The 14,463-nt window shown below is 41.5% G+C and overlaps 1 long non-coding RNA gene across 3 annotated transcripts in view; it reads right to left on the minus strand.

Annotated features, from left to right (window-relative positions):
• Positions 1–14,263, minus strand: part of LOC112586232 — an 89,206-nt gene extending 74,943 nt beyond the window's left edge. For 2 of the 3 annotated variants that reach the window (XR_006552405.1, XR_006552406.1), the window contains exon 1: positions 14,132–14,263. This is a non-coding gene — a long non-coding RNA (uncharacterized LOC112586232). The remainder of the gene's footprint in view (positions 1–14,131) is intronic. The other variant, XR_006552404.1, reaches the window with a different exon arrangement.
• Between the last annotated feature and the right edge of the window lie 200 nt (positions 14,264–14,463).

Consider the following 14,463-nt stretch of genomic DNA (forward strand, 5'->3'; position numbering starts at 1 on the left):
TTTTGGGGGGCTCCAAAATCACTGGAGATGGTGATTGCAGCCATGAAATTAAAAGACGCTTACTCCTTGGAAGGAAAGTTATGACCAACCTAGATAGCATATTCAAAAGCAGAGACATTACTTTGCCAACAAAGTAATGTCTAGTCAAGTCAAGGCTATGGTTTTTCCTGTGGTCATGTATGGATGTGAGAGTTGGACTGTGAAGAAAGCTGAGCGCTGAAGAATTGGTGCTTTTGAACTGTGGTGTTGGAGAAGACTCTTGAGAGTCCCTTGGACTGCAAGAAGATCCAACCAGTCCATCCTAAAGGAGACCAGTCCTGGGTGTTCATTGGAAGGACTCATGCTGAGGCTGAAACTCCAATACTTTGGCCACCTCATGTGAAGAGTTGACTCATTGGAAAAGACTCTGATGCTGGGAGGGATTGGGGGCAGGAGGAGAAGGGGACAACAGAGGATGAGATGGCTGGATGGCATCACTAACTCGATGGATGTGAGTTTGAGTGAACTCCGGGAGTTGGTGATGGACAGGGAGGCCTGGCGTGCTGTGATTCATAGGGTCACAAACAGTCGGATACCACTGAGCGACTGAACTGAACTGAACTGAGCACACAGCACAGCATGACATAAGTATTGAATATTCAGATATGACACATAGGTATCCAGTTTCAGTCTTGAGACCAGCTATGTAATGTTAGGGGTGGGCCTAGCCAAGATGTTTACCTTATGCTAGAAGGCTATGATTTTGTAATGATCTTTCACTACGGGTTGATACTATGGGTTGATCTTGGCTGGTTGTGGATTTCTTAGTATCCATAACTACTCTTACTTTTACATGGAAAGTTAACCAGATTGTTCCACAACCACTCGCTTAGGCTTAGAGTTCCACCCACTCTTATCAGCTGAATACTGAGCCATTCATTTTCTCAGGAGTCTCCAGAGGCCAAGGGTTTTTCTGAAGTCAGAAAAGTAAAGAAAACTGGGGCGAGATGAAGGACCTATATGGTGCTTGAAGCTTTTAAAACACTTTTATGTTTTATCATCTCAATTTTGTTTTTAGAACCACACTGTACAAGTAGATGTGTGAGTGCTCAGTAGTTCTGTCGTTTCTGACTCTTTTGTGACTCTATGGACTGTAGCTTGCCAGGCTCCTCTGTCCACGGGACTTCTCAGGCAAAATACTGTAGCAGGTTTCTATTTCCTCCTCCAGGGGACCTTTCCAATCCATGTCTCCTGCATGGGCAGGCAGACTCTTTACCATTGAGCCACCTGGGAAGCCATGTGCAAGTAGATGGGAGGTATTCTTTTCTTTCTTGACAGCTGAAAAAATTGAGAGATTGCGCCATGGTGGATAGCAGACCTAGAACTTGAATCTAGTCTTCAAGTAAGGAATCCATTTTTCAAGTAAGGAAAGAAGTAACATATTTACAAATGTTGAGGATATATTTTAATGACATAAGATATGAAAACCTACAACGAATAACTATATATAAATTCACTGTGAGAAGATGATGTAGTACTCTTTGAAAAGACAAATTCTACTCTTCAGCTTCTGTTTCGAAATCTTTTTGACTTCATCAATTTAGCTGGTTCTAACAGATGAAGGCCTTGAAATCCTATATGTTTGTTAAGGAGAGAGAAAAGCAATATAAAAATGAAACAAAGGATATCATTTTAGGGCTAGAATTCTTCTTACTCTTAATTTTTACTTGATATCACTGAAGCTCAGAAAAGTTAAGTGAATTGCCCTTAATCACAAAAAGACGGAAGAATTTGACCGTGAAACCCCATCTGATTCAGAACTCTGAGGCTTCCCTTCTCTCTGCATCCCTTGTACTATAAATAGTGGTCATATGACTCTTTCATCACAAGGAAAGTGGGCTTCCCTTGTAGCTCAGTCGGTAAAGAATCTGCCTGCAGTGCAGGAAACCCGGGTTCGATCCCTGGGTGGGAAGACCCCCTAGAGGAAATGGCAACCCACTCCAGTATCCTTGCCCAGAAAATCTCATGGACTAAGGACAGAGGAGCCTGGTGGGCTGCAGTCCATTGGGTGACAAAGAGTCGGGCACGACTGAGTGACTTAACACTTACTTACTGACTCTTTCATCGATAAACCTTTTTTATTCTACTGAATTATTTTCTTAAGATAAATGCCAAAGAATACTATTACTGATCTAAGGGGTTGTGATATTTGTATGGCTTGTGATACAGTATTGCAGTATCTATTGTCATACTGTTTTTTAGGGATATATCAAACCAATTCTCTCAGCAGAGTACCTATTCCACTCCAATCTTAACTAATATTACATATCATATGTGATTCTTTTTACTAATTTAATAGGTATGAAAATGTATGATAGTTTGCTTTACTTTATATTCCCCTCATTACAAAAAGATAATTAATTTTATATTCTTTTGATCAATTTCTACTTGCATTAATTGTTTGCCCAAATTCTTACATACTTATTATTGGTGGTCAAGATATTTTCTTATAAATTCAAATTAACTCTTTATATGAAAGGCATATGATCTCTTTTCTTACTATCATGCTCAGTCACTTCAGTCATGTCTGACTCTTTGCAACCCCATGGACTGTAGCCCACCAGGATCCTCTGTCCATGGGATTATCCTGGCAAGAATACTGCAGTGAGTTGCCATTTCCTTCCCCAGGGGATCTTTTCAACCCAGGGATCAAACCTGTGTCTTCTAAGGCTCAAGGCTGCATTGGCAGGCAGATTCTTTACCACATGAGCAGCCTGGGAAGCCCCATTTCTTGCTATCATATGAGAAATATTTTACCAATTTATCTTCATTTCAAGGTTTAGCTTTAGTAACTAATTTTCATACAGTTAAAATTTATACATGTTACATTGAACAAGCATAACAAAGTTCTTATGACTTTGTTTTTATTTCTAAGTGTTTCTTTAAATTCTATGAGCCTGATGTCTCTTGAACACAGATTTCCTCACTCCCGAATAACAAATAATCTTGTGGTCACTGTATATCACAAAAGTGAGTGAATTTGCTCAGGCGTGTCCAACTCTTTGCAACCCCATGGACTGTAGCCTACCAGACTCCTCTGTCCATGGGATTTTCCAGGCAAAGGTACTGGAGTGGGTTGCCATTTCCTTCTGCAGGGGATTTTCCCAACCCAGGGATGGAACCCAGGTCTCCAGCATTGCAGGCAGATGCTTTGCCATATGAGCCCCCTGGGAAGCCAATATATCACAAAAGCCAATCTTAATTCAGAATTAGGATGCTCAATCATATATAATTAGGAAAACTCTGAACTTCATCATATAACAAATCTTTTGTCCCTTCCCCAGATCAGTATTACTTCAGTCTGGAAACCGAGAGTATTTTCCAGTTCTGTGTTCCCTGCCTAGTATTTCCACTTCTCCCTCCCTAGCTTGTTAACTTCAAATTCTGCTCCTCTAGGATCAGTGTGCAGGGAGGGAGAACAGAGAAGGGAGTCAGGTAAGTTCTAGAATGAACCCTGTGCTGCATCTAGGCCTAACAGGTGTTCAGGGTGATTTTCCTCATATGGACTCTCTGCAGTGTCTTCTCTGCATTTCTCTTGACATGGGAACAGGCATCTATTCTAAAGAGGTCTGTTCTAAAGAGGCACCCTCTCAGAATGGACAGCTACCGTTTGATTCTCTTTATGGAGGTCTGCCTGAGCCTGCAGGAGACCTTTCTGAACATGACAGATAATTCCAGGCCTGCTTCTTTTCACAGGTAGCCCACAGGGAACTCTCAAGCATCCTTTGCCCACACAATCTCTGGGAGAACTGGCCCGAGTTTTCTCTTCCTATGCTATTCATTGACAGCCAGTCCTGATGCTTTCTGAAGCAACATCTAAATAGCAGACCACAGAACCTCAGAGTCAGTATGTCTCGCCTTAGAACCACGTAGGCAGGTTAGGTGTTTTCGGGGCACGCCAACTACTTTATGAAAATATGTCTTCACAAATCCTCTTCAATCTCCATACACCCTGACCCTTTATTGCCTTGGCATGGGTAAAAATTTTCAGAGTTGCCAAACTGGTTTTTAATAATCTCCTTTGAGAACTGGTATCTTGTTCTGGCATACCTCTTTGGAAAATCACAGCTTGAATCTTGGCACCTCTATTAAAACTTCTGATTTAATACTCTGTTAAAAGTATTTCATAATCAATCATTTACCACTGTAATTTCTGTATCAATTAAATACGGAAAATAGAATAGTTTCCCCATATATCTGATGTATAGTCAATTAAATTTTCTGCTGGAGTTTCTTTCATTTAAATTGTTCAGCTCTCCAACTTCAACTTGATGTGTTTTTGCCTTGGTGTGTGCTAATTATTCTTTTTTTTTTTTTTTTGCTATGGTTACATAATTATCCAAGTATGTTTATCTCTCTATTTTTAATCCTTTCTTCCATTTTGAAAAGTTTATTTCATATATGTATCCATTTTTGGCCTCTCCTTGCTTTCATTAATCAGCATTTAATTATTATTATATAATAATATGTTCTATTATCTGGTTAGGCTGGGTCTTCCCATTGCTCTTCTTTTTGAGATTACCTCATGTTGAGGTTTTGATTGAATGACATTAAATTTAGAAATAAGTTATAATTTAGGAATAATTATCATAATAAAAGAAAATTAAAACAAATATTAAAAATGCTTACAATTGTCACATTGTTCTATGTGCTTTTCAAATATTAACTCATCTAATTCTCAGAATAACTTTGATCTATTTAATTATTGGCCCTATTTCTTCAACTCTTACTATATCATCCACAGCTTTGTCATGGCCTAATGCTGTGAAAGTTCTGCACTCAATATGCCAGCAAATTTGGAAAACTCAGCAGTTGGCCACAGGACTGGAAAAGGTCAGTTTTTTTCCAATCCCAAAGAAAGGCAATGCCAAAGAATGTTCATACTACCGCACAAATGCACTCATCTCACACGCTGGCAAAGTAATACTCAAAATTCTCCAAGCCAGGCTTCAGCGATACGTGAACTGTGAACTGCCAGATGTTCAAGCTGGTTTTAGAAAAGGCAGAGGAACCAGAGGTCAGATTGCCAACATCTGCTGGATCATCGAAAAAGCAAGAGAGTTGCAGAAAACCATCTATTTTTGCTTTATTGACTATGCCAAAGCCTTTGACTGTGTGGATCACAATAAACTGTGGAAAATTTTGAAAGAGATGGGAATACCAGACCACCTGACCTGCCTCTTGAGAAACTTATATGCGGTTCAGGAAGCAACAGTTAGAACTGGACATGGAACAACAGACTGGTTCCAAATAGGAAAAGGAGTACATCAAGGCTGTATATTGTCACCCTGCTTATTTAACTTCTATGCAGAGTACATCATGAGAAATGCTGGGCTGGAAGAAGCACGAGCTGGAATCAAGATTGCCAGAAGAAATATCAATAACCTCAGATATGCAGATGACACCACCCTTATGGCAGAAAATGAAGAGGAAATAAAAAGCCTCTTGATGAAAGTGAAAGAGGAGAGTGAAAAAGTTGTCTTAAAGCTCAACATCCAGAAAACAGGAGGAGAAGGGGACGACAGAGGATGAAATGGCTGGATGGCATCACCAACTCGATGGACATGAGTTTTGGTGAACTCCGAGAGTTGGTGATGGACAGGGAGGCCTGGCATGCTGCAATTCATGGGGTTGCAAAGAGTTGGACATGACTGAGCAACTGAACTGAAGTGAACTGAATTCTGGGAAGGATGTATTTCCTACCCCTTGACTCTGGACTTTGTCATAAGATTTGCATTGGTGAGTAGGATGAAAAGAGATAAGCTGAGTATAGAAATATGCTTGCCCAACTTAGCTTGGTCCCTTGTGCTCCACTCATTGCCATAAGAAGAACATGTTTCTATCCCACTGAACCAGGAGGGCCAGGAAACACTTAGAGCAAAGATGGCCCAATTGATGCACAGATTATAAGAGTAAATTATTGTTGCTTTTAACCATTGAGTTTTGGAGTGGTTTGTTAAGCAGTATTATTTGGCAACAGCTAAGTAATAAGCCACAATATTCAATAGGCACTATTATAATTACCATTTTAAAAATGTGAAAAAATGAGGCAAAGAGAGGTTAAGTAACTTACTAGCTAGCAAATGGGCAGAATGGCTCCAGATTACAGGCTTTTAACTATCTTCACAATATTTGAGCCTTCATTTAGAAGAAAGTTTAGTCAAAACCGTATATTCTATTTTTTTCATCTTCTAATATAAATATATACTTTTCTTTATAAGGATGCCACACGTCTCATCTAGTTTATTCTGAAATATATATTATTTGATGATTATCAGAGTTTATCTTTATAGATTTTGGACTAAAACTTTGTTTTATTTTTCAACCTACTTTGTTATCAATACTTTAAAACTTTAAAGCTCTGTCATTGTCAACGTTGGTAAACACATGAGAAAAAAGCTTTAGTAAGCTATTCACCATTTCTGTCCTTTATCGAGCCCATCTTTGCATGAAATGTTCCCTTGGTATCTCTAATTTTCTTGAAGAGATCTCTAGTCTTTCTCATTCTATTGTTTTCCTCTATTTCTTTGCATTGATCACTGAGGAAGGCTTTCTTATCTCTCCTTGCTATTCTTTGGAACTCTGCATTCAAATGGGTATATCTTTCCTTTCCTCCTTTGCTTTTCACTTCTCCTCTTGTCACAGTATTTGTAAGGCCTCCTCAGACAGCCATTTTGCTTTTTTGCATTTCTTTTCCATGGAGATGGTCATGATCCCTGTCTCCTGTACAATGTCATGAACCTCTGTCCATAGTTTATCAAGCAGTCTGTCTATCAGATCTAGTCCCTTAAATCTATTTCTCACTTCCACTGTACAAGCATAAGGGATTTGATTTAGGTCATACCTGAATGGTCTAGTGGTTTTCCCTACTTTCTTCAGTTGAAGTCTGAATTTGGCACCAAGGAGTTCATGATCTGAGCCACAGTCAGTTCCCAGTCTTGTTTTTGCTAACTGTATAGAGCTTCTCCATCTTTGCCTGCAAAGAATATAATCAATCTGATTTCGGTGTTGACCATCTGGTGATGTTCATGTGTAGAGTCTTCTCTTGTGTTGTTGGAAGAGGGTGTTTGCTATGATCAGTGCGTTCTCTAGGCAAAACTCTATTAGCCTTTGCCCTGCTTCATTCTGCATTCCAAGGCCAAATTTGCCTGTTACTCCAGGTGTTTCTTGACTTCCTACTTTTGCATTCCAGTCCCCTATAATGAAAAGGACATCGTTTTGGGGTATTAGTTCTAAAAGGTCTTGTAGGTCTTCATCAGATCAGATCAGATCAGATCAGTCACTCAGTTGTGTCCGACTCTTTGCGACCCCATGAATCGCAGCACGCCAGGCCTCCCTGTCCATCACCAACTCCCGGAGTTCACTCAGACTCACATCCATCGAGTCAGTGATGCCACCCAGCCATCTCATCCTCTGTTGTCCCCTTCTCCTCCTGCCCCCAATCCCTCCCAGCATCAGAGTCTTTTCCAATGAGTCAACTCTTTGCATGAGGTGGCCAAAGTACTGGAGTTTCAGTTTCAGCATCATTCCTTCCAAAGAAATCCCAGGGCTGATCTTCAGAATGGACTGGTTGGATCTCCTTGCAGTCCAAGGGACTCTCAAGAGTCTTCTCCAACACCACAGTTCAAAAGCATCAATTCTTCGGCGCTCAGCCTTCTTCACAGTCCAACTCTCACATCCATACATGACCACAGGAAAAACCATAGCCTTGACTAGACAAACCTTTGTTGGCAAAGTAATGTCTCTGCTTTTGAATATGCTATCTAGGTTGGTCATAACTTTCCTTCCAAGGAGTAAGCATCTTTTAATTTCATGGCTGCAGTCACCATCTGTAGTGATTTTGGAGCCCAGAAAAATAAAATCTGACACTGTTTCCACTGTTTCCCCATCTATTTCCCATGAAGTGGTGGGACCGGATGCCATGATCTTCGTTTTCTGAATGTTGAGCTTTAAGCCAACTTTTTCACTCTCCACTTTCACTTTCATCAAGAGGCTTTTGAGTTTCTCTTCTTCACTTTCTGCCATAAGGGTGTCTTCATAGAACCGCTGAACTTCAGCTTCTTCAGCGTTACTGGTTGGGGCATAGACTTGGATTACTGTGATATTGAATGGTTTGCCTTGGAAACGAACAGAGATCATTCTGTCGTTTTTGAGATTGCATCCAAGTACTGCATTTTGGACTCTTTTGTTGACCATGATGGCTACTCCATTTCTTCTGAGGGATTCCTGCCCGCAGTAGTAGATATAATGGTCATCTGAGTTAAATTCACCCATTCCAGTCCATTTCAGTTCGCTGATTCCTAGAATGTCGACATTCACTCTTGCCATCTCGTTTGACCACTTCCAATTTGCCTTGATTCATGGACCTGACATTCCAGGTTCCTATGCAATATTGCTCTTTACAGCATCGGACCTTGCTTCTATCACCAGTCACATCTACAGCTGGGTATTCTTTTTGCTTTGGCTCCATCCCTTCATTCTTTCTGGAGTTATTTCTCCACTGATCTCCAGTAGCATACTGGGCACCTACTGACCTGGGGAGTTCCTTCTTCAGTATCCTATCATTTTGCCTTTTCATACTGGTCATGGGGTTCTCAAGGCAAGAATACTGAAGTGGTTTGCCATTCCCTTCTCCAGTGGACCATATTCTGTCAGACCTCTCCACCATGACCCATCCATCTTGGGTGGCCCCACACGGCATGGCTTGGTTTCATTGAGTTAGATAAGGCTGTGGTCCATGTGATTAGATTGACTAGTTTTCTGTGATTATGGTTTCAGTGTGTCTGCCCTCTGATGCCCTCTTGCAACACCTACCGTCTTACTTGGGTTTCTCTTACCTTGGCCGTGGGGTATCTCTTCACGGCTGCTCCAGCAAAGTGCAGCCGCTGCTCCTTACCTTGGATGAGGGGTATCTCCTCACGGCCGCCCCTCCTGACCTTGAACGTGGAGTAGCTCCTCTCGGCCCTCCTGCACCCGCACAGCCACCACTCTTTGGACGTGGGGTTGCTCACATCTTTTAAAAATGCATTTAAAAATTGGCTGTATCTGTTAAGTATCTGAGTACATGTTTAGGTGAAAATAAATAATCTACAGAAAAAAAGAAAATAGTGTTAACAGGCATGCTGCTTACTGCTGCTGCTGCTGCTAAGTCACTTCAGTCGTGTCCGACTCTGTGCGACCCCATAGACGGCAGCCCACCAGGCTCCCCCGTCCCTGCTAGGCAAAGACAAAACAAACAAAATCTTGTTTAGGGGTATGTGGTTTGCAAGTTAGGGCAATTCTGTCTATCCACACTGGGGAGGGTACAGAAAATGTCAGATTTATGATGAGAAGCAATATAAATATTTCAAAGATATCCTGGTGCAACTCCCCATTTTTCTGCTCATCTGTGGCTTTCTTAGCTTCTCTATTTACAGATAGGCTTCTCACATCTACTCCTTCATTCCACCCTTCACCCCTGACCATCCAATACCCTTGGTATGGCCACTGAGGAGCTCCAGGCCACACTGTGGTACCTTATTCTGAGCCCCCCTCTCTGGTAGTGAGGTCCCTGCCAGTTTACCCAGTTTACCCTGCCAGCAAACTTTTCCATTAATATTATCCAATTAAATGAAGTCATATCTGTGTCTCTTGTTCCTTTGTCCCTTGCGTTCCTCTTAGTTGATTTACTTACTCCTTCTAAACTTTGAAGGAATGCTCTCTTCCATCAGATGACATAGCCATTTGTTGTTGTTCAGTCGCCCAGTCATGTCCAACTCTTTGTGACCCCATAGACTGCAGCATGCTAGGCCTGTCTGTCCCTCCCCATCTCCCGAATTTTGTTCAAGTTCATGTCCATTGCATCAGTGATGCCATGCAGCCATCTCATCTTCCTCCTCAGAAGGAGAAAATGATGTCAGAGGACATAGCCATAGCATAGTTCTTTATCCTAAGGAATATATTACTGTAGAAATTTTACCCATCGTGACAGTTGCATGACTCTAGTCTTTACTCCCTAAAATCTCTCCCTAAAAACATCCTGGGATTTCTTTTCCTATATTTTTCATCATCTCTTTCTCTAAAACAAAAATCTTCAAGAGACTCGGTACTCTCAGGGTGAAACTACAATTCTTCCAACTTATCAACTGAGGCAATTTATTTGTAGTCTATTTCTATAAATCCCAGAAATAACCTCAATAAGATTTAATAGAATATATTATCATGCTGTCCTATTTAAAGGACCTCATCTGATGCCCCTGGAATCAAGTTCCAGCCCTTCATACCTTTTCAAAGCTCTTCAATATCTGGTGTCACTTGAACTTTCTAACATTATTTCCCAAACTCCTCCTGTCCAAATGTGTCTCAGCCGATTGGTATTCTCTTTTCTTTTTCATGAAATGTCCTTCCTTTAACTTCCTCTTTCCTTCCCAAATTTCCATCATACTTTAAGACATAGCTTTAGTCCCACCTCCTGATTAAGTTTTGCATGAATAATCAGTTCACACTAATTTCATCTCTAAGCAATCCTGCTTTTCTCATCTTTTAAACTGAACCAAATAATACCTTTAGTTTTTGTATAATCATTCTATAACTGGAGGAGTATATTTGCAATGTGACCACATCCAAGCCAAAATAAACCTAAGATGTGATTCCATAGGGAAGCTGATGCCTGAACACCAAAATACCAGCTCAGAAAAGAAGTAGAAGTTATTGGGGGTCTTTAACTTTGGATTTCATGAGGATGTTAGAACTGTTGCTTAGAGTGCATGAAACCCAATCCTATAATTAGAAATGTGAAGTTTATATAGTTAAAATATCAGTAGAGGTACAATAAAGGCTAGACCATTAAACTGCCTCTGATTTTATTCTCAAGTCTTCCTTATGGATGTGGGTATAACTCTTACCTTTTCCCTACTGTGGGCAGGGCACCCAGCTGATGGATTTTACCCTTCAAGTCACATCTCAATTGGTCTGCCATGGCATGACCATTCTTGTTTCTTGGCTCTTACTACCAATTTTAAACAGTTCTTATTCTCCTTTTGTGTTAGTCCTGCTTATTCCAGAAGTGGCTCTTTTAGGGCTGAGTTCTGCCTTTCCTACGTGTAGATTGTCTGCATGCCTTGTGTGGGAATTGGAATTCTCCAACTCTAGCAGCTGTGTTCTGTCCTGTGTGGCTGGAAAACATCTTAAAGCGACTTATGGGGAGAATATCTTTTGAAAAACATGGGTCTTGAAGTCAGACAGATTTCTAAGTCTAAATTTCCTGCATAAAGGCGACAACAAGCAAAATAACATCGCCTTCAATTTGAAGGTCATTTCTTGTACCACCCCACTCACTAACCACACGCAGTCTAGGACAGCTTTCTTTCTTTTAAAATTTCTTTGAATTGTTTCTTCACTTTTGAATACTTATCTGAATAGTTTTACAGAACACCACAGAATAATAGGTATTAAGTTTGGTGATGATTAGTTTATCAGTATATTTCTTCCCCACCACAATTTAAGTTCCACTAGAGCTGAGGCCACCACCCTTATGGCAGAAAGTGAAGAGGAACTCAAAAGCCTCTTGATGAAGGTGAAAGTGGAGAGTGAAAAAGTTGGCTTAAAGCTCAACATTCAGAAAACTAAGATCATGGCATCTGGTCCCATCACTTCATGGGAAATAGATGGGGAAACAGTGTCAGAGTTTATTTTGGGGGGGCTCCAAAATCACTTCAGATGGTGACTGCAGCCATGAAATTAAAAGACACTTACTCCTTGGAAGGAAAGTTATGACCAACCTAGATAGCATATTCAAAAGCAGAGACATTACTTTGCCAACAAAGGTCCGTCTAGTCAAGGCTATGGTTTTTCCTGTGGTCATGTATGGATGTGAGAGTTGGACTGTGAAGAAGGCTGAGTGCTGAAGAATTGATGCTTTTGAACTGTGGTGTTGGAGAAGACTCTTGAGAGTCCCTTAGACTGCAAGGAGATCCAACCAGTCCATTCTGAAGGAGATCAGCCCTGGGATTTCTTTGGAAGGAATGATGCTAAAGCTGAAACTCCAGTACTTTGGCCACCTCATGTGAAGAGTTGACTCATTGGAAAAGACCCTGATGCTGGGAGGGACTGGGGGCAGGAGGAGAAGGGAACAACAGAGGATGAGATGGCTGGGTGGCATCACTGACTTGATGGATGTGAGTCTGAGTGAACTCCGGGAGTTGGTGATGGACAGGAGGCCTGGCGTGCTGTGATTCATGGGGTCACAAAGAGTTGGACACGACTGAGCAACTGAACTGAACTGAGAGCAGAGGCCTGGTGGGCTGCAGTTCAGTCCAAGGGGTTGCAAAGAGTCAGATAGGAGTGTCTAACACTTTCACATGGGGCTTCCCTGGCGACTCAGACAGCAAAGAATCTGCCTGTAAATGCAGAAGACCTGGGTTTGATCCCTGGGTTGGGAATATCCCTGGAGAAGTGAATGGTTACCCACTCCAGTATTCTTGACTGGAGAATTCCACCGACAGAGGAGCCTGGTGTGCTACAGTCCATGGGGCTGCAAAGAGTCAGACATGACTGACTAACACTTTTCAGAACAAAAGCTATGCCAGACATAGTTTACCATTGTTTCCAGCCTGTGGCACTGGCCCAACTCCTCAGATATTTGTTGAATGGGTAAATTCCTTATAAGGTTGGTGGAGAAGGAGAGGAGGTAAAGAGTGTAAAACACTATATAAATATTTAGAGCATGTGTGTGTGTGTGTGTGTGTTTATTAGTACACAGAGTACTATGGTTAGTACATGGTATTTGGTTAAAGGTCTGTCTAGTCCAAGCTATGGTTTTTCTAGTGGTCACGTATGGATGTGAGAGTTGGACGATAAAGAAAGCTGAGTGCCAAAGAATTGATGCTTTTGAACTGTGGTGTTGGAGAAGACTCTTGAGAGTCCCTTGGACTGCAAGGAGATCCAACCTGTCCATCCTAAAGGATATAATCCTGGATATTCATGGAAGGACTGACGTTGAAGCTGAAACTCCAATACTTTGGCCACCTGATGCGAAGAGCTGACTCATTTGAAAAGACCTCGATGCTGGGAAAGATTGAGGACAGGAGGAGAAGGGGATGACAGAGGATGAGATGGCTGGATGGCATCACCAACTCAATGGACATAAGTTTGGGTAGGCTCCAGGAGTTGGTGATGGACAGGGAGGCCTGGTGTGCTGCAGTTCATGGGGTCGCAAAGAGTCAGACACGACTGAGCGACTGAACTGAATTGAACATTTATTTTTTTATTCTTGCTTGAAATCTGAACTGAAAATAGCCCTCCCTCTTGCAGTAGCAACACAGACACTCCTTGTGTTATATCACTGACTCTCCCCAACCAAAAGTAGTGGATTGATCTGAATGTTCATTTGTCTCTTTTCTACTGAAGCACCTGATTAGGCCACAGAGCTGGGAGCATTACCTCACAGTGCTTTCAGTCTCCCAATACTCAGTTCTCTCATTACATATTTGGTGATTTAACTCACAGACTTGCTAAGATCACATTCCCAAGCAGTCTTCTAAAACTGCCCACCTCTCCACAGACTAACCAGAATGGCCTCAGAGAAGAGAACAGCCTAATGGAAGACTACACGTGTTAGCAAAATTGCCTGCATGGAGCACACAGAAAGTTTCAAAGGTGTTAAGTTTCCATTTTACACATTTCGCCTAGAAACTTAACAGGAACTTCAGCAACATGGTGGAATATGATACTGTAAACCAATTATACTTCAATAAAATAAATAAGTAAATAAATACATAAAAATAAATAGCTAAGTAAAACTTAGATTTATATCTAGGCAACAAAGAGAATCTGACATTTTACGTGCCAGCACATAGTAGGTGCCCAATAAATAGCTGCTGAATAACTTTGGGGAGGGGGAAAGTGTGTCTCAGTGGCTCCTAGCCTTGATTGCCTCCCCATCAGATACTATAAACCCCCTTCCTGTCTTGGAGCAGGGCTTTAAAAACACTACTCTAGTAAAAGCAGGCGTATCTTCACAATCAAGACAAGCTTTTGTTTTACTCCACAGTTAAAAAAAAGGGAGGGGGCAGAGTTGCCCGAATTTCTAGATGGGAAATGGTGGTTTCTTTACCGCAGGAGTGCAGACCGGCCTCGTGGTTCCTGGGGGTGAAACGTGCAACTCTTCTTCCTCTCCATGTTCTTGGCTGGAGATAGCTGTGGGTAAGTTTGGGGAGATGGAAGAAGGCGATTTCAGTATCTTCACGTAGAGAGACGCTAATCAGGAAGTCAGCAATATCCAAAAATCAGGAAGCCAGCAATAGCCAAAGGAAATTCAACTTGTAGTCGCGACTGTTTGGGGAAAAAAAAAAAAGAGAGAGAGAGGCGGGGATAAAAGAAGTAGGAAAAATTGGGGGAGGGGGAGGCTAGTAAAGGAAAATCAGAAAAGAGAGTGTGTCTGCGCAC

Source organism: Bubalus bubalis, chromosome 7 (assembly GCF_019923935.1).
Source record: "Bubalus bubalis isolate 160015118507 breed Murrah chromosome 7, NDDB_SH_1, whole genome shotgun sequence".
Lineage (NCBI taxonomy): Eukaryota > Metazoa > Chordata > Mammalia > Artiodactyla > Bovidae > Bubalus > Bubalus bubalis.